Raw genomic sequence first — 19,790 nt, 5'->3', positions numbered from 1 at the left:
GGTGACATTGAGGGGAGTGAGAGTGGGAGACAGTGAGGTGAGTGAGAGTGTGAGACAGTGAGTGAGTGAGAGTGTTAGACAGTGAGGGGATTGAGAGTGGGAGATAGTGAGGGGAGTGAGAGTGGGAGACAGTGAGGGGAGTGAGAGAGGGAGACAGTGAGGGGAGTGACAGTGGGAGACAGTGAGGGGAGTGAGAGTGAGAGACAGTGAGTGAGTGAGAGTGTGAGACAGTGAGGGGAGTGAGAGTGGGAGAGAGTGAGTTTAGTGAGAGTGGGAGAGAGTGAGGGGAGTGAGAGTGGGAGACAGTGAGGGGAGAGAGAGTGGGAGAGAGTGAGGGGAGTGAGAGTGGGAGACAGTGAGGTGTGCGTGAGTGGGAGACAGTGAGGTGAGTGAGAGTGGGAGACAGTGAGGAGAGTGAGAGTTGGAGACAGTGAGGAGGGTGAGAGTGGGAGACAGTGAGGGGAGTGAGAGTGGGAGACAGTGAGGGGAGAGAGAGTGGGAGAGAATGAAGGAGTTAGAGCAGGAGACAGTGAGGTGAGTGAGAGTGGGAGCTAGTGAGGGGTGTGAGAGTGTGAGACAGTGAGGGGAGTGAGAGTGGGAGACAGTGAGGGGAGTGAGAGTGGGAGACAGTGAGGGGAGTGAGAGTGGGAGACAGTGAGGATGGTGAGAGTGGGAGACAGTGAGGGTAGTGAGAGTGAGAGACAGTGAGGGGAGTCAGAGTGGGAGACAGTGAGGGGAGTGAGAGTGGGAGACAGTGAGGGGAGTGAGAGTGGGAGACAGTGAGGGGAATGAGACTGAGAGACAGTGAGGGGAGTGAGAGTGGGAGACAGTGAGGGGAGTGAGAGTGGGAGACAGTGAGGGGAGAGAGAGTGGGAGACAGTGAGGGGTGTGAGAGTGGGAGACAGTGAGGTGAGTGAGAGTGGGAGGCAGTGAGGGGAGTGAGAGTGGGAGACAGTGAGGGGAGTGAGAGTGGGAGACAGTGAAGGGAGTGAGAGTGGGAGACAGTGAGGGGAGTGCGACTGGGAGACAGTGAGGTGAGTGAGAGTGGGAGACAGTGAGGGGAGCGGGACTGGGAGACAGTGAGGGGAGTGAGAGTGGGAGACACTGAGGGGAGTGAGAGTGAGAGACAGTGAGTGAGTGAGAGTGTGAGACCGTGAGGGGATTGAGAGTGGGAAAGAGTGAGGGGAGTGAGAGTGGGAGACAGTGAGGGGAGTGAGAGTGGGAGACAGTGAGGGGAGTGAGAGTGGGAGACAGTGAGGGGAGTGAGAGTGAGAGACAGTGAGTGAGTGAGAGTGGGAGACAGTGAGGGGGGTGAGAGTGGGAGAGAGTGAGGGGAGTGAGAGTGGGAGAGAGTGAGGGGAGTGAGAGTGGGAGACAGTGAGGGGAGTGAGAGTGGGAGACAGTGAGGGGAGAGAGAGTGGGAGAGAGTGAGGAGAGTGAGAGTGGGAGACAGTGAGGGGAGTGAGAGTGGGAGACAGTGAGGGGAGAGAGAGTGGGAGAGAGTGAAGGAGTGAGAGCAGGAGACAGTGAGGGTGTGAGAGTGGGTTGAGAGTGAGGCGAGTGAGAGTGGGATACAGTGAGGGGTGTTAGTGTGGGAGACAATGAGGTGTGCGAGAGTGGGAAACAGTGTGTGGGTGAGAGTGAGGGACAGTGAGGGGAGTGAGAGTGGGTGACATTGAGGGGAGTGAGAGTGGGAGACAGTGAGGTGTGCCAGAGTGAGAGACAGTGAGTGAGTGAGAGTGTGAGACAGTGAGGGGATTGAGAGTGGGAGAGAGTGAGGGGAGTGAGAGTGGGAGACAGTGAGGGGAGTGAGAGAGGGAGACAGTGAGGGGAGTGAGAGTGGGAGACAGTGAGGGGAGTGAGAGTGAGAGACAGTGAGTGAGTGAGAGTGTGAGACAGTGAGGGGAGTGAGAGTGGGAGAGAGTGAGGACAGTGAGAGTGGGAGACAGTGAGGGGAGTGAGAGTGGGAGACAGTGAGGGGAGAGAGAGTGGGAGAGAGTGAGGGGAGTGAGAGTGGGAGACAGTGAGGGGTGCGAGAGTGGGAGACAGTGAGGTGAGTGAGAGTGGGAGACAGTGAGGAGGGTGAGAGTTGGAGACAGTGAGGAGGGTGAGAGTGGGAGACAGTGAGGGTAGTGAGAGTGAGAGACAGTGAGGGGAGTGAGAGTGGGAGACAGTGAGGGGAGTGAGAGTGGGAGACAGTGAGGGGAGTGAGAGTGGGAGACAGTGAGGGGAGAGAGAGTGGGAGAGAATGAAGGAGTGAGAGCAGGAGACAGTGAGGTGAGTGAGAGTGGGAGCTAGTGAGGGGAGTGAGAGTGGGAGACAGTGAGGGGAGTGAGAGTGGGAGACAGTGAGGGGTGTGAGAGTGTGAGACAGTGAGGGGAGTGAGAGTGGGAGACAGTGAGGGGTGTGAGAGTGGAAGACAGTGAGGGGAGTGAGAGTGGGAGACAGTGAGGGGAGTGAGAGTGGGAGACAGTGAGGGGAGAGAGAGTGGGAGAGAATGAAGGAGTTAGAGCAGGAGACAGTGAGGTGAGTGAGAGTGGGAGCTAGTGAGGGGTGTGAGAGTGTGAGACAGTGAGGGGAGTGAGAGTGGGAGACAGTGAGGGGAGTGAGAGTGGGAGACAGTGAGGGGAGTGAGAGTGGGAGACAGTGAGGGTGGTGAGAGTGGGAGACAGTGAGGGTAGTGAGAGTGAGAGACAGTGAGGGGAGTCAGAGTGGGAGACAGTGAGGGGAGTGAGAGTGGGAGACAGTGAGGGGAGTGAGAGTGGGAGACAGTGAGGGGAGTGAGACTGAGAGACAGTGAGGGGAGTGAGAGTGGGAGACAGTGAGGGGAGTGAGAGTGGGAGACAGTGAGGGGAGAGAGAGTGGGAGACAGTGAGGGATGTGAGAGTGGGAGACAGTGAGGTGAGTGAGAGTGGGAGGCAGTGAGGGGAGTGAGAGTGGGAGACAGTGAGGGGAGTGAGAGTGGGAGACAGTGAAGGGAGTGAGAGTGGGAGACAGTGAGGGGAGTGCGACTGGGAGACAGTGAGGTGAGTGAGAGTGGGAGACAGTGAGGGGAGCGGGACTGGGAGACAGTGAGGGGAGTGAGAGTGGGAGACACTGAGGGGAGTGAGAGTGAGAGACAGTGAGTGAGTGAGAGTGTGAGACCGTGAGGGGATTGAGAGTGGGAAAGAGTGAGGGGAGTGAGAGTGGGAGACATTGAGGGGAGTGAGAGTGGGAGACAGTGAGGGGAGTGAGAGTGGGAGACAGTGAGGGGAGTGAGAGTGAGAGACAGTGAGTGAGTGAGAGTGGGAGACAGTGAGGGGGGTGAGAGTGGGAGAGAGTGAGGGGAGTGAGAGTGGGAGAGAGTGAGGGGAGTGAGAGTGGGAGACAGTGAGGGGAGTGAGAGTGGGAGACAGTGAGGGGAGAGAGAGTGGGAGAGAGTGAGGGGAGTGAGAGTGGGAGACAGTGAGGGGAGTGAGAGTGGGAGACAGTGAGGGGAGAGAGAGTGGGAGAGAGTGAAGGAGTGAGAGCAGGAGACAGTGAGGGTGTGAGAGTGGGTTGAGAGTGAGGCGAGTGAGAGTGGGATACAGTGAGGGGTGTTAGTGTGGGAGACAATGAGGTGTGCGAGAGTGGGAAACAGTGTGTGGGTGAGAGTGAGGGACAGTGAGGGGAGTGAGAGTGGGTGACATTGAGGGGAGTGAGAGTGGGAGACAGTGAGGTGTGCGAGAGTGAGAGACAGTGAGTGAGTGAGAGTGTGAGACAGTGAGGGGATTGAGAGTGGGAGAGAGTGAGGGGAGTGAGAGTGGGAGACAGTGAGGGGAGTGAGAGAGGGAGACAGTGAGGGGAGTGAGAGTGGGAGACAGTGAGGGGAGTGAGAGTGAGAGACAGTGAGTGAGTGAGAGTGTGAGACAGTGAGGGGAGTGAGAGTGGGAGAGAGTGAGGACAGTGAGAGTGGGAGACAGTGAGGGGAGTGAGAGTGGGAGACAGTGAGGGGAGAGAGAGTGGGAGAGAGTGAGGGGAGTGAGAGTGGGAGACAGTGAGGGGTGCGAGAGTGGGAGACAGTGAGGTGAGTGAGAGTGGGAGACAGTGAGGAGGGTGAGAGTTGGAGACAGTGAGGAGGGTGAGAGTGGGAGACTGTGAGGGTAGTGAGAGTGAGAGACAGTGAGGGGAGTGAGAGTGGGAGACAGTGAGGGGAGTGAGAGTGGGAGACAGTGAGGGGAGTGAGAGTGGGAGACAGTGAGGGGAGAGAGAGTGGGAGAGAATGAAGGAGTGAGAGCAGGAGACAGTGAGGTGAGTGAGAGTGGGAGCTAGTGAGGGGAGTGAGAGTGGGAGACAGTGAGGGGAGTGAGAGTGGGAGACAGTGAGGGGTGTGAGAGTGTGAGACAGTGAGGGGAGTGAGAGTGGGAGACAGTGAGGGGTGTGAGAGTGGAAGACAGTGAGGGGAGTGAGAGTGGGAGACAGTGAGAGGAGTGAGAGTGGGAGACAGTGAGGATGGTGAGAGTGGGAGACAGTGAGGGGAGTGAGAGTGAGAGACAGTGAGGGGAGTCAGAGTGGGAGACAGTGAGGGGAGTGAGAGTGAGAGACAGTGAGGGGAGTGAGAGTGGGAGACAGTGAGGGGAGTGTGAGTGGGAGACAGTGAGGGGAGTGAGAGTGGGAGACAGTGAGGGGAGTGAGAGTGGGAGACAGTGAGGGGAGTGAGAGTGGGAGACAGTGAGGGGAGTGAGAGTGGGAGACAGTGAGGGGAGTGAGAGTGGGAGACAGTGAGGGGAGTTAGAGTGGGAGACAGTGAGGGGAGTGAGAGTGGGAGACAGTGAAGGGAGAGAGAGTGGGAGAGAATGAAGGAGTTAGAGCAGGAGACAGTGAGGTGAGTGAGAGTGGGAGCTAGTGAGGGGTGTGAGAGTGTGAGACAGTGAGGGGAGTGAGAGTGGGAGACAGTGAGGGGAGTGAGAGTGGGAGACAGTGAGGGGAGTGAGAGTGGGAGACAGTGAGGATGGTGAGAGTGGGAGACAGTGAGGGTAGTGAGAGTGAGAGACAGTGAGGGGAGTCAGAGTGGGAGACAGTGAGGGGAGTGAGAGTGGGAGACAGTGAGGGGAGTGAGAGTGGGAGACAGTGAGGGGAGTGAGACTGAGAGACAGTGAGGGGAGTGAGAGTGGGAGACAGTGAGGGGTGAGAGTGGGAGACAGTGAGGGGAGAGAGAGTGGGAGACAGTGAGGGGTGTGAGAGTGGGAGACAGTGAGGTGAGTGAGAGTGGGAGGCAGTGAGGGGAGTGAGAGTGGGAGACAGTGAGGGGAGTGAGAGTGGGAGACAGTGAAGGGAGTGAGAGTGGGAGACAGTGAGGGGAGTGCGACTGGGAGACAGTGAGGTGAGTGAGAGTGGGAGACAGTGAGGGGAGCGGGACTGGGAGACAGTGAGGGGAGTGAGAGTGGGAGACACTGAGGGGAGTGAGAGTGAGAGACAGTGAGTGAGTGAGAGTGTGAGACCGTGAGGGGATTGAGAGTGGGAAAGAGTGAGGGGAGTGAGAGTGGGAGACAGTGAGGGGAGTGAGAGTGGGAGACAGTGAGGGGAGTGAGAGTGGGAGACAGTGAGGGGAGTGAGAGTGAGAGACAGTGAGTGAGTGAGAGTGGGAGACAGTGAGGGGGGTGAGAGTGGGAGAGAGTGAGGGGAGTGAGAGTGGGAGAGAGTGAGGGGAGTGAGAGTGGGAGACAGTGAGGGGAGTGAGAGTGGGAGACAGTGAGGGGAGAGAGAGTGGGAGAGAGTGAGGGGAGTGAGAGTGGGAGACAGTGAGGGGAGTGAGAGTGGGAGACAGTGAGGGGAGAGAGAGTGGGAGAGAGTGAAGGAGTGAGAGCAGGAGACAGTGAGGGTGTGAGAGTGGGTTGAGAGTGAGGCGAGTGAGAGTGGGATACAGTGAGGGCTGTTACTGTGGGAGACAATGAGGTGTGCGAGAGTGGGAAACAGTGTGTGGGTGAGAGTGAGGGACAGTGAGGGGAGTGACAGTGGGTGACATTGAGGGGAGTGAGAGTGGGAGACAGTGAGGTGTGCGAGAGTGAGAGACAGTGAGTGAGTGAGAGTGTGAGACAGTGAGGGGATTGAGAGTGGGAGAGAGTGAGGGGAGTGAGAGTGGGAGACAGTGAGGGGAGTGAGAGAGGGAGACAGTGAGGGGAGTGAGAGTGGGAGACAGTGAGGGGAGTGAGAGTGAGAGACAGTGAGTGATTGAGAGTGTGAGACAGTGAGGGGAGTGAGAGTGGGAGAGAGTGAGGACAGTGAGAGTGGGAGACAGTGAGGGGAGTGAGAGTGGGAGACAGTGAGGGGAGAGAGAGTGGGAGAGAGTGAGGGGAGTGAGAGTGGGAGACAGTGAGGGGTGCGAGAGTGGGAGACAGTGAGGTGAGTGAGAGTGGGAGACAGTGAGGAGGGTGAGAGTTGGAGACAGTGAGGAGGGTGAGAGTGGGAGACAGTGAGGGTAGTGAGAGTGAGAGACAGTGAGGGGAGTGAGAGTGGGAGACAGTGAGTGGAGTGAGAGTGGGAGACAGTGAGGGGAGTGAGAGTGGGAGACAGTGAGGGGAGAGAGAGTGGGAGAGAATGAAGGAGTGAGAGCAGGAGACAGTGAGGTGAGTGAGAGTGGGAGCTAGTGAGGGGAGTGAGAGTGGGAGACAGTGAGGGGAGTGAGAGTGGGAGACAGTGAGGGGTGTGAGAGTGTGAGACAGTGAGGGGAGTGAGAGTGGGAGACAGTGAGGGGTGTGAGAGTGGAGGACAGTGAGGGGAGTGAGAGTGGGAGACAGTGAGGGGAGTGAGAGTGGGAGACAGTGAGGATGGTGAGAGTGGGAGACAGTGAGGGGAGTGAGAGTGAGAGACAGTGAGGGGAGTCAGAGTGGGAGACAGTGAGGGGAGTGAGAGTGAGAGACAGTGAGGGGAGTGAGAGTGGGAGACAGTGAGGGGAGTGTGAGTGGGAGACAGTGAGGGGAGTGAGAGTGGGAGACAGTGAGGGGAGTGAGAGTGGGAGACAGTGAGGGGAGTGAGAGTGGGAGACAGTGAGGGGAGTGAGAGTGGGAGACACTGAGGGGAGTGAGAGTGGGAGACAGTGAGGGGAGTTAGAGTGGGAGACAGTGAGGGGAGTGAGAGTGGGAGACAGTGAAGGGAGTGAGAGTGGGAGACAGTGAGGGGAGTGCGACTGGGAGACAGTGAGGTGAGTGAGAGTGGGAGACAGTGAGGGGTGAGAGAGTGGGAGACAGTGAGGGGAGTTAGAGTGGGAGACAGTGAGGGGAGCTTGACTGGGAGACAGTGAGGGGTGTGAGAGTGGGAGACACTGAGGGGAGTGAGAGTTAGAGACAGTGAGTGAGTGAGAGTGTGAGACCGTGAGGGGATTGAGAGTGGGAAAGAGTGAGGGGAGTGAGAGTGGGAGTCAGTGAGGGGAGTGAGAGTGGGAGACAGTGAGGGGAGTGACAGTGGGAGACAGTGAGGGGAGTGAGAGTGAGAGACAGTGAGTGAGTGACAGTGGGAGACAGTGAGGGGGGTGAGAGTGGGAGAGAGTGAGGGGAGTGAGAGTGGGAGAGAGTGAGGGGAGTGAGAGTGCGAGACAGTGAGGGGAGTGAGAGTGGGAGACAGTGAGGGGAGAGAGAGTGGGAGAGAGTGAAGGAGTGAGAGCAGGAGACAGTGAGGGTGTGAGAGTGGGTTGAGAGTGAGGCGAGTGAGAGTGGGATACAGTGAGGGGTGTTAGTGTGGGAGACAGTGAGGTGTGCGAGAGTAGGAAACAGTGTGTGGGTGAGAGTGAGAGACAGTGAGGGGAGTGAGAGTGGGTGACATTGAGGGGAGTGAGAGTGGGAGACAGTGAGGTGTGCGAGAGTGAGAGACAGTGAGTGAGTGAGAGTGTGAGACAGTGAGGGGATTGAGAGTGGGAGAGAGTGAGGGGAGTGAGAGTGGGAGACAGTGAGGGGAGTGAGAGAGGGAGACAGTGAGGGGAGTGAGAGTGGGAGACAGTGAGGGGAGTGAGACTGAGAGACAGTGAGTGAGTGAGAGTGTGAGACAGTGAGGGGAGTGAGAGTTGGAGAGAGTGAGGACAGTGAGAGTGGGAGACAGTGAGGGGAGTGAGAGTGGGAGACAGTGAGGGGAGAGAGAGTGGGAGAGAGTGAGGGGAGTGAGAGTGGGAGACAGTGAGGGGTGCGAGAGTGGGAGACAGTGAGGTGAGTGAGAGTGGGAGACAGTGAGGAGAGTGAGAGTTGGAGACAGTGAGGAGGGTGAGAGTGGGAGACAGAGAGGGTAGTGAGAGTGAGAGACAGTGAGGGGAGTGAGAGTGGGAGACAGTGAGGGGTGAGAGAGTGGGAGAGAATGAAGGAGTGAGAGCAGGAGACAGTGAGGTGAGTGAGTGGGAGCTAGTGAGGGGTGTGAGAGTGTGAGACAGTGAGGGGAGTGAGAGTGGGAGACAGTGAGGGGTGCGAGAGTGGGAGACAGTGAGGGGAGTGAGAGTGGGAGACAGTGAGGATGGTGAATAGTGGGAGACAGTGAGGGTAGTGAGAGACAGTGAGGGGAGTCAGAGTGGGAGACAGTGAGGGGAGTGAGAGTGGGAGACAGTGAGGGGAGTGAGAGTGGGAGACAGTGAGGGGAGTGAGAGTGGGAGACAGTGAGGGGAGTGAGAGTGGGAGACAGTGAAGGGAGTGAGAGTGGGAGACAGTGAGGGGAGTGCGACTGGGAGACAGTGAGGTGAGTGAGAGTGGGAGACAGTGAGGGGAGAGAGAGTGGGAGACAGTGAGGGGAGTTAGAGTGGGAGACAGTGAGGGGAGCGGGACTGGGAGACAGTGAGGGGAATGAGAGTGGGAGACACTGAGGGGAGTGAGAGTGAGAGACAGTGAGTGAGTGAGAGTGTGAGACCGTGAGGGGATTGAGAGTGGGAAAGAGTGAGGGGAGTGAGAGTGGGAGACATTGAGGGGAGTGAGAGTGGGATACAGTGAGGGGTGTTAGTGTGGGAGACAATGAGGTGTGCGAGAGTAGGAAACAGTGTGTGGGTGAGAGTGAGAGACAGTGAGGGGAGTGAGAGTGGGTGACATTGAGGGGAGTGAGAGTGGGAGACAGTGAGGTGTGCGAGAGTGAGAGACAGTGAGTGAGTGAGAGTGTGAGACAGTGAGGGGATTGAGAGTGGGAGAGAGTGAGGGGAGTGAGAGTGGGAGACAGTTAGGGGAGTGAGAGAGGGAGACAGTGAGGGGAGTGAGAGTGGGAGACAGTGAGGGGAGTGAGAGTGAGAGACAGTGAGTGAGTGAGAGTGTGAGACAGTGAGGGGAGTGAGAGTGGGAGAGAGTGAGGACAGTGAGAGTGGGAGACAGTGAGGGGAGAGAGAGTGGGAGAGAGTGAGGGGAGTGAGAGTGGGAGACAGTGAGGGGTGCGAGAGTGGGAGACAGTGAGGTGAGTGAGAGTGGGAGACAGTGAGGAGAGTGAGAGTTGGAGACAGTGAGGAGGGTGAGAGTGGGAGACAGTGAGGGTAGTGAGAGTGAGAGACAGTGAGGGGAGTGAGAGTGGGAGACAGTGAGGGGAGAGAGAGTGAGAGACAGTGAGTGAGTGAGAGTGTGAGACCGTGAGGGGATTGAGAGTGGGAAAGAGTGAGGGGAGTGAGAGTGGGAGACAGTGAGGGGAGTGAGAGTGGGAGACAGTGAGGGGTGTGAGAGTGGGAGACATTGAGGGGAGTGAGAGTGGGAGACAGTGAGGGGAGTGAGAGTGGGAGACAGTGAGGGGAGTGAGAGTGAGAGACAGTGAGTGAGTGAGAGTGGGAGAGAGTGAGGGGAGTGAGAGTGGGAGAGAGTGAGGGGAGTGAGAGTGGGAGTGAGTGAGGTGAGTGAGAGTGGGAGACAGTGAGGGGAGTGAGAGTGGGAGACAGTGAGGGGAGAGAGAGTGGGAGAGAGTGAAGGAGTGAGAGCAGGAGACAGTGAGGGTGTGAGAGTGCGTTGAGAGTGAGGCGAGTGAGAGTGGGATACAGTGAGGGGTGTTAGTGTGGGTGACAATGAGGTGTGCGAGAGTAGGAAACAGTGTGTGGGTGAGAGTGAGAGACAGTGAGGGGAGTGAGAGTGGGTGACATTGAGGGGAGTGAGAGTGGGAGACAGTGAGGTGTGCGAGAGTGAGAGACAGTGAGTGAGTGAGAGTGTGAGACAGTGAGGGGATTGAGAGTGGGAGAGAGTGAGGGGAGTGAGAGTGGGAGACAGTGAGGGGAGTGAGAGAGGGAGACAGTGAGGGGAGTGAGAGTGGGAGACAGTGAGGGGAGTGAGAGTGAGAGACAGTGAGTGAGTGAGAGTGTGAGACAGTGAGTGGAGTGAGAGTGGGAGAGAGTGAGGACAGTGAGAGTGGGAGACAGTGAGGGGAGAGAGAGTGGGAGAGAGTGAGGGGAGTGAGAGTGGGAGACAGTGAGGGGTGCGAGAGTGGGAGACAGTGAGGTGAGTGAGCGTGGGAGACAGTGAGGAGAGTGAGAGTTGGAGACAGTGAGGAGGGTGAGAGTGGGAGACAGTGAGGGTAGTGAGAGTGAGAGACAGTGAGGGGAGTGAGAGTGGGAGACAGTGAGGGGAGAGAGAGTGGGAGAGAATGAAGGAGTGAGAGCAGGAGACAGTGAGGAGAGTGAGAGTGAGAGACAGTGAGTGAGTGAGAGTGTGAGACAGTGAGGGGAGTGAGAGTGGGAGAGAGTGAGGACAGTGAGAGTGGGAGACAGTGAGGGGAGAGAGAGTGGGAGAGAGTGAGGGGAGTGAGAGTGGGAGACAGTGAGGGGTGCGAGAGTGGGAGACAGTGAGGTGAGTGAGAGTGGGAGACAGTGAGGAGAGTGAGAGTTGGAGACAGTGAGGAGGGTGAGAGTGGGAGACAGTGACGGTAGTGAGAGTGAGAGACAGTGAGGGGAGTGAGAGTGGGAGACAGTGAGGGGAGAGAGAGTGGGAGAGAATGAAGGAGTGAGAGCAGGAGACAGTGAGGTGAGAGAGAGTGGGAGCTAGTGAGGGGTGTGAGAGTTGGAGACAGTGAGGAGGGTGAGAGTGGGAGACAGTGAGGGTAGTGAGAGTGAGAGACAGTGAGGGGAGTGAGAGTGGTAGACAGTGAGGGGAGAGAGAGTGGGAGACAGTGAGGATGGTGAATAGTGGGAGACAGTGAGGGTAGTGAGAGACAGTGAGGGGAGTCAGAGTGGGAGACAGTGAGGGGAGTGAGAGTGGGAGACAGTGAGGGGTATGAGAGTGGGAGACAGTGAGGGGAGTGAGAGTGGGAGACAGTGAGGGGAGTGAGAGTGGGAGACAGTGAAGGGAGTGAGAGTGGGAGACAGTGAGGGGAGTGCGACTGGGAGACAGTGAGGTGAGTGAGAGTGGGAGACAGTGAGGGGTGAGAGAGTGGCAGACAGTGAGGGGAGTTAGAGTGGGAGACAGTGAGGGGAGCGGGACTGGGAGACAGTGAGGGGAATGAGAGTGGGAGACACTGAGGGGAGTGAGAGTGAGAGACAGTGAGTGAGTGAGAGTGTGAGACCGTGAGGGGATTGAGAGTGGGAAAGAGTGAGGGGAGTGAGAGTGGGAGACATTGAGGGGAGTGAGAGTGGGAGACAGTGAGGGGAGTGAGAGTGGGAGACAGTGAGGGGAGTGAGAGTGAGAGACAGTGAGTGAGTGAGAGTGGGAGAGAGTGAGGGGAGTGAGAGTGGGAGAGAGTGAGGGGAGTGAGAGTGGGAGTGAGTGAGGTGAGTGAGAGTGGGAGACAGTGAGGGGAGTGAGAGTGGGAGACAGTGAGGGGAGAGAGAGTGGGAGAGAGTGAAGGAGTGAGAGCAGGAGACAGTGAGGGTGTGAGAGTGGGTTGAGAGTGAGGCGAGTGAGAGTGGGATACAGTGAGGGGTGTTAGTGTGGGAGACAATGAGGTGTGCGAGAGTAGGAAACAGTGTGTGGGTGAGAGTGAGAGACAGTGAGGGGAGTGAGAGTGGGTGACATTGAGGGGAGTGAGAGTGGGAGACAGTGAGGTGTGCGAGAGTGAGAGACAGTGAGTGAGTGAGAGTGTGAGACAGTGAGGGGATTGAGAGTGGGAGAGAGTGAGGGGAGTGAGAGTGGGAGACAGTGAGGGGAGTGAGAGAGGGAGACAGTGAGGGGAGTGAGAGTGGGAGACAGTGAGGGGAGTGAGAGTGAGAGACAGTGAGTGAGTGAGAGTGGGAGACAGTGAGGGGAGTGAGAGTGGGAGAGAGTGAGGACAGTGAGAGTGGGAGACAGTAAGGGGAGAGAGAGTGGGAGAGAGTGAGGGGAGTGAGAGTGGGAGACAGTGAGGGGTGCGAGAGTGGGAGACAGTGAGGTGAGTGAGAGTGGGAGACAGTGAGGAGAGTGAGAGTTGGAGACAGTGAGGAGGGTGAGAGTGGGAGACAGTGAGGGTAGTGAGAGTGAGAGACAGTGAGGGGAGTGAGAGTGGGAGACAGTGAGGGGAGAGAGAGTGGGAGAGAATGAAGGAGTGAGAGCAGGAGACAGTGAGGGGAGTGAGAGTGAGAGACAGTGAGTGAGTGAGAGTGTGAGACAGTGAGGGGAGTGAGAGTGGGAGAGAGTGAGGACAGTGAGAGTGGGAGACAGTGAGGGGAGAGAGAGTGGGAGAGAGTGAGGGGAGTGAGAGTGGGAGACAGTGAGGGGTGCGAGAGTGGGAGACAGTGAGGTGAGTGAGAGTGGGAGACAGTGAGGAGAGTGAGAGTTGGAGACAGTGAGGAGGGTGAGAGTGGGAGACAGTGAGGGTAGTGAGAGTGAGAGACAGTGAGGGGAGTGAGAGTGGGAGACAGTGAGGGGAGAGAGAGTGGGAGAGAATGAAGGAGTGAGAGCAGGAGACAGTGAGGTGAGTGAGAGTGGGAGCTAGTGAGGGGTGTGAGAGTGTGAGACAGTGAGGGGAGTGAGAGTGGGAGACAGTGAGGGGTGCGAGAGTGGGAGACAGTGAGGGGAGTGAGAGTGGGAGACAGTGAGGATGGTGAATAGTGGGAGACAGTGAGGGTAGTGAGAGACAGTGAGGGGAGTGAGAGTGGGAGACAGTGAGGGGAGTGAGAGTGGGAGACAGTGAGGGGAGTGAGAGTGGGAGACAGTGAGGGGAGTGAGAGTGGGAGACAGTGAGGGGAGTGAGAGTGGGAGACAGTGAGGGGAGTGAGAATGGGAGACAGTGAAGGGAGTGAGAGTGGGAGACAGTGAGGGGAGTGCGACTGGGAGACAGTGAGGTGAGTGAGAGTGGGAGACAGTGAGGGGTGAGAGAGTGGGAGACAGTGAGGGGAGTTAGAGTGGGAGACAGTGAGGGGAGCGGGACTGGGAGACAGTGAGGGGAATGAGAGTGGGAGACACTGAGGGGAGTGAGAGTGAGAGACAGTGAGTGAGTGAGAGTGTGAGACCGTGAGGGGATTGAGAGTGGGAAAGAGTGAGGGGAGTGAGAGTGGGAGACAGTGAGGGGAGTGAGAGTGGGAGACAGTGAGGGGAGTGAGAGTGAGAGACAGTGAGTGAGTGAGAGTGGGAGAGAGTGAGGGGAGTGAGAGTGGGAGAGAGTGAGGGGAGTGAGAGTGGGAGTGAGTGAGGTGAGTGAGAGTGGGAGACAGTGAGGGGAGTGAGAGTGGGAGACAGTGAGGGGAGAGAGAGTGGGAGGGAGTGAGGAGGGTGAGAGTGGGAGACAGTGAGGGTAGTGAGAGTGAGAGACAGTGAGGGGAGTGAGAGTGGGAGACAGTGAGGGGAGAGAGAGTGGGAGAGAATGAAGGAGTGAGAGCAGGAGACAGTGAGGGGAGTGAGAGTGAGAGACAGTGAGTGAGTGAGAGTGTGAGACAGTGAGGGGAGTGAGAGTGGGAGAGAGTGAGGACAGTGAGAGTGGGAGACAGTGAGGGGAGAGAGAGTGGGAGAGAGTGAGGGGAGTGAGAGTGGGAGACAGTGAGGGGTGCGAGAGTGGGAGACAGTGAGGTGAGTGAGAGTGGGAGACAGTGAGGAGAGTGAGAGTTGGAGACAGTGAGGAGGGTGAGAGTGGGAGACAGTGAGGGTAGTGAGAGTGAGAGACAGTGAGGGGAGTGAGAGTGGGAGACAGTGAGGGGAGAGAGAGTGGGAGAGAATGAAGGAGTGAGAGCAGGAGACAGTGAGGTGAGTGAGAGTGGGAGCTAGTGAGGGGTGTGAGAGTTGGAGACAGTGAGGAGGGTGAGAGTGGGAGACAGTGAGGGTAGTGAGAGTGAGAGACAGTGAGGGGAGTGAGAGTGGTAGACAGTGAGGGGAGAGAGAGTGGGAGACAGTGAGGATGGTGAATAGTGGGAGACAGTGAGGGTAGTGAGAGACAGTGAGGGGAGTCAGAGTGGGAGACAGTGAGGGGAGTGAGAGTGGGAGACAGTGAGGGGAATGAGAGTGGGAGACAGTGAGGGGAGTGAGAGTGGGAGACAGTGAGGGGAGTGAGAGTGGGAGACAGTGAAGGGAGTGAGAGTGGGAGACAGTGAGGGGAGTGCGACTGGGAGACAGTGAGGTGAGTGAGAGTGGGAGACAGTGAGGGGTGAGAGAGTGGCAGACAGTGAGGGGAGTTAGAGTGGGAGACAGTGAGGGGAGCGGGACTGGGAGACAGTGAGGGGAATGAGAGTGGGAGACACTGAGGGGAGTGAGAGTGAGAGACAGTGAGTGAGTGAGAGTGTGAGACCGTGAGGGGATTGAGAGTGGGAAAGAGTGAGGGGAGTGAGAGTGGGAGACATTGAGGGGAGTGAGAGTGGGAGACAGTGAGGGGAGTGAGAGTGGGAGACAGTGAGGGGAGTGAGAGTGAGAGACAGTGAGTGAGTGAGAGTGGGAGAGAGTGAGGGGAGTGAGAGTGGGAGAGAGTGAGGGGAGTGAGAGTGGGAGTGAGTGAGGTGAGTGAGAGTGGGAGACAGTGAGGGGAGTGAGAGTGGGAGACAGTGAGGGGAGAGAGAGTGGGAGAGAGTGAAGGAGTGAGAGCAGGAGACAGTGAGGGTGTGAGAGTGGGTTGAGAGTGAGGCGAGTGAGAGTGGGATACAGTGAGGGGTGTTAGTGTGGGAGACAATGAGGTGTGCGAGAGTAGGAAACAGTGTGTGGGTGAGAGTGAGAGACAGTGAGGGGAGTGAGAGTGGGTGACATTGAGGGGAGTGAGAGTGGGAGACAGTGAGGTGTGCGAGAGTGAGAGACAGTGAGTGAGTGAGAGTGTGAGACAGTGAGGGGATTGAGAGTGGGAGAGAGTGAGGGGAGTGAGAGTGGGAGACAGTGAGGGGTGCGAGAGTGGGAGACAGTGAGGTGAGTGAGAGTGGGAGACAGTGAGGAGAGTGAGAGTTGGAGACAGTGAGGAGGGTGAGAGTGGGAGACAGTGAGGGTAGTGAGAGTGAGAGACAGTGAGGGGAGTGAGAGTGGGAGACAGTGAGGGGAGAGAGAGTGGGAGAGAATGAAGGAGTGAGAGCAGGAGACAGTGAGGTGTGTGAGAGTGGGAGCTAGTGAGGGGCGTGAGAGTGTGAGACAGTGAGGGGAGTGAGAGTGGGAGACAGTGAGGGGTGCGAGAGTGGGAGACAGTGAGGGGAGTGAGAGTGGGAGACAGTGAGGATGGTGAATAGTGGGAGACAGTGAGGGTAGTGAGAGACAGTGAGGGGAGTCAGAGTGGGAGACAGTGAGGGGAGTGAGAGTGGGAGACAGTGAGGGGAGTGAGAGTGGGATACAGTGAGGGGAGTGAGAGTGGGAGACAGTGAGGGGAGTGAGAGTGGGAGACAGTGAAGGGAGTGAGAGTGGGAGACAGTGAGGGGAGTGCGACTGGGAGACAGTGAGGTGACTGAGAGTGGGAGACAGTGAGGGGTGAGAGAGTGGGAGACAGTGAGGGGAGTTAGAGTGGGAGACAGTGAGGGGAGCGGGACTGGGAGACAGTGAGGGGAATGAGAGTGGGAGACACTGAGGGGAGTGAGAGTGAGAGACAGTGAGTGAGTGAGAGTGTGAGACCGTGAGGGGATTGAGAGTGGGAAAGAGTGAGGGGAGTGAGAGTGGGAGACAGTGAGGGGAGTGAGAGTGGGAGACAGTGAGGGGTGTGAGAGTGGGAGATATTGAGGGGAGTGAGAGTGGGAGACAGTGAGGGGAGTGAGAGTGGGAGACAGTGAGGGGAGTGAGAGTGAGAGACAGTGAGTGAGTGAGAGTGGGAGAGAGTGAGGGGAGTGAGAGTGGGAGAGAGTGAGGGGAGTGAGAGTGGGAGTGAGTGAGGTGAGTGAGAGTGGGAGACAGTGAGGGGAGTGAGAGTGGGAGACAGTGAGGGGAGAGAGAGTGGGAGAGAGTGAAGGAGTGAGAGCAGGAGACATTGAGGGTGTGAGAGTGGGTTGAGAGTGAGGCGAGTGAGAGTGGGATACAGTGAGGGGCGTTAGTGTGGGAGACAATGAGGTGTGCGAGAGTGGGAAACAGTGTGTGGGTGAGAGTGAGAGACAGTGAGGGGAGTGAGAGTGGGTGACATTGAGCGGAGTGAGAGTGGGAGACAGTGAGTTGTGCGAGAGTGGGAAACAGTGTGTGGGTGAGAGTGAGAGACAGTGAGGGGAGTGAGAGTGGGGCACAGTGAGGGGAGTGAGAGTGTGAGACAGTGAGGGGAGTGAGAGTGGGAGACAGTGAGGGGAGTGAGAGTGGGAGACAGTGAGGGGAGTGAGAGTAGGAGACAGTGAGGGGAGTGAGAGTGGGTGACAGTGAGGGAAGTGAGAGTAGGAGACAGTGAGGGGAGTGAGAGTGGGAGACAGTGAGGGGAGTGAGAGTGGGTGACAGTGAGGGGAGTGAGAATGAGAGACAGTGAGGGGAGTCAGAGTGGGAGACAGTGAGGGGAGTCAGAGTGGGAGACAGTGAGGGGAGTGAGAGTGGGTGACAGTGAGGGGAGTGAGAGTGGGAGACAGTGAGGGGAGTGGGACTGGGAGAAAGAGTGGCGAATGCGAGTGGGAGAGATTGAGGGGTGTGAGAGTGGGAGATAGTTATGGTAGTGAGACTGGGAGACAGTGAGGGGAGTGAGAGTGGGGCACAGTGAGGGGAGTGAGATTGGGAGACAGTGAGGGGAGTGAGAGTGGGAGACAGTGAGGAGAGCGAGAATGAGAGACAGTGAGGGGTTTTTGAGTGAGAGACAGTGAGGTGTGGGAGAGTGTGTGACAGTGAGGTGTATTAAGTTAGGTGACAGTGAGTGGAGTTAGAGTGGGAGAGGGTGTGGGTTGTGAGAGTGGGATACAGTGAGACGAATGAGAGTGAGGAACCGTGAGGGGTGTTAGAGTGGGAGATAGTGAGGTTTCTGAGAGTTTGAGAAAGTGAGGCGAGTGAGAGTGGGAGACAGTGAGGGGAGTGAGAGTGGGAGACAGTGAGGGGAGTGAGAGTGGGAGACAGTGAGGGGAGTGAGAGTGGGAGACAGTGAGGTGAGTGAGAGTGGGAGACAGTGAGGGGAATAAGAGTGGGAGACAGTGAGGGGAGTGAGAGTGTGTGACAGTGAGGGGAGTGAGAGTGGGAGACAGTGAGGGGAGTGAGAGTGGGAGACAATGAGGGGAGTGAGAGTAGGAGACAGTGATGAGTGGAAGACAGTGAGGGGTGTGAGAGTGGGAGATAGTTAGAGGAGTGAGAGTGGGGCACAGTGAGAGTGGGAGACAGTGAGGGGAGTGAGAGTGGGAGACAGTGAGTGGTGTGAGAGTGGGGCACAGTGAGGTGCGTGAGAATGGGAGGCAGTGAGGCGAGTGAGAGTGGGAGACTGTGAGGGTAGTGAAAGTGGGAGACAGTGAGGAGTGTGAGAGTGGGAGACAGTGAGGGGAGTGAGAGTGAGAGAGAGTGAAGTAGTGAGTGGAGGAGACAACACACACTTCCATTAACACACACACTCTTCCAGTGACAAACGCATCCATTAACACACACACATCCAGTGACACACATCCATTAACACACACACTGATCCAGTGACACTCACATCCATTAGCACACATACATCCTTTAACACTGACATACATCCATTAAGACACACACATGAACACACTCACAGACATCCAGTGACACGCACACACATCCATTAACACACACTCATCCCGTGACACGCACACACATCCATTAACACACACTCATCCAGTGACACGCACACACATCCAGTGACACACACATCCATTAACACACACACATAAACACACACACATCCAGTGACACGCACACACCTCCAGTGGCTCATACACATCCAGTGACACATACACATCCAGTGACACTCACATCCAACAACACATACACATCCATGAACACACACACACACATCCAGTGACACATACACATCCAGTGACACACGCATCCATTGCCGGACATACACATCCATTAACACACACACGAATCCATTAGCACACACATACGTCCACAAAACACACACACACAATAATGGAACATCAGGAAAGCAGCAGAGTAAATATTGCTGGGGTTGAAACCATTCTGCAATGTGGCTGATTTGAGAAGACTGCATCCCGCCTTCGGGCAGCAACAACAAGTGAGTGACAACCAAGTTGTTCTGGAAACCCGAGCGGTTTCTCTTTATACATTTGAACCTGGCTCACTGTGGTGCCTGTTTGGAACAATTTTATTTCATCTCTTTTCTCCCGCAGGATGTTGGACACTTCACTAACAGTGTTTTGGAGATTCAAGAATTGGTTTTCAACCCTGGTTTACTTCCCTCCTGCTGGATCAAAGTATTTTTAAAACTCCTAATTCAGCAAAGGATGATCAAGACAGAATTCGGAAAAAACACAATGGAGCAGGTGTATTATACGGTCTGTCTGAGAGGCCAGCGATTGGCTGCTCTCCAGGGAATTGGAAAGCGTCATAAACAACAGCTGTTGGAAGTGAGCGTCACTCAGTGTCCCCGCAGGACACAGACAGCTTTTCACAATACAAGAGCCGCCTTTACAAAATGTAAAATACAGCATAATTCTAGAAACAGGCTCAACGGCAGCGAGGCTCAAAGACAGTTATTACATTCATAGAGAGAAAATCAGCAACTATTGAAACATTCACCTGCAACAACAATCGAGTTGAGCATCCTGCCATTCTAATCTGGCCACTGAATTCTATCAATCCCACTGAATTCTCTCAATCCCACTGAATTCTCTCAATCCCAATCTGTGCGCTGACTCTCAGCCGCCAGAGCTCATTTCAAACGCTCAAACAATCCAACAGTTTACGGACTGATTTAGTTCAGTTCTCTAACCCGCTGCCTGCGCCAAATCAAACACCCAGGTTTACCTGTCCGGCAGGCTGCAGCTGATCCATCTCCTTCACCCTGCAGCAGTGTTGTCCTGGGAAACAGGCAGTTTGGAGTTTCAGTGTGAACCAGGTGAGGATCCGCCCCGATTGACAAAGGGAGTTACAGACACGCCCCTTAAACTGGCATTCAGATCTTGAGCAGAAAAATATATTTAAATATCTAGCAATATTTAAATGGTATAGAAAACTTTTTAATAGTTGTTACATTTTAAATACAATTAGCACTTCTAAAATGCGTTTAAAGCATAGAAACAGCGATGAAATCATTACTCCGACAGTTTCGGGGTTCCTTTAAAACTATTAGTTCAGCAAAGAATCTGCAAAACTAACATCTGAAAAGCACAATGGGCTGCAAATGTTATCCGGTCTGTCTGTGAGGACAAAGATTCGTATTTTGTTCTGTGCTTTTCTTTTAAACTATTAAGTCAGCAAATATCAGCAAAACTGACTTTGAAAAGCACAATAGTTTGCGAATGTTACTCATTCCGCCTGACAGGGAGAGATTGACTTGTGTCCAGGGAATGGGAAAGCGTCATAAACAACAGATGTTGCAAGACAGCGTCGCTCAGTGTAACCGCAGGGGAGAGACCTCGGAGAGTTAAAATAAAGCTTTTCGTAATACAAGGGCGTACTTTA

The 19,790-nt window shown here is 55.9% G+C and overlaps 1 long non-coding RNA gene across 1 annotated transcript in view; it reads right to left on the bottom strand.

Annotated features, from left to right (window-relative positions):
* Window positions 1-19,283, bottom strand: part of LOC140396760 (uncharacterized) — a 231,863-nt gene extending 212,580 nt beyond the window's left edge. The window contains exon 1 of the long non-coding RNA XR_011936626.1: window positions 19,134-19,283. This is a non-coding gene — a long non-coding RNA (uncharacterized lncRNA). The remainder of the gene's footprint in view (window positions 1-19,133) is intronic.
* Between the last annotated feature and the right edge of the window lie 507 nt (window positions 19,284-19,790).

This window comes from Scyliorhinus torazame, chromosome 20, assembly GCF_047496885.1.
Source record: "Scyliorhinus torazame isolate Kashiwa2021f chromosome 20, sScyTor2.1, whole genome shotgun sequence".
Classification (NCBI taxonomy): Eukaryota; Metazoa; Chordata; class Chondrichthyes; order Carcharhiniformes; family Scyliorhinidae; genus Scyliorhinus; species Scyliorhinus torazame.
Note: the sequence above shows the minus strand (reverse complement) of the source record. Positions and strands in the feature narration are given on the sequence as shown.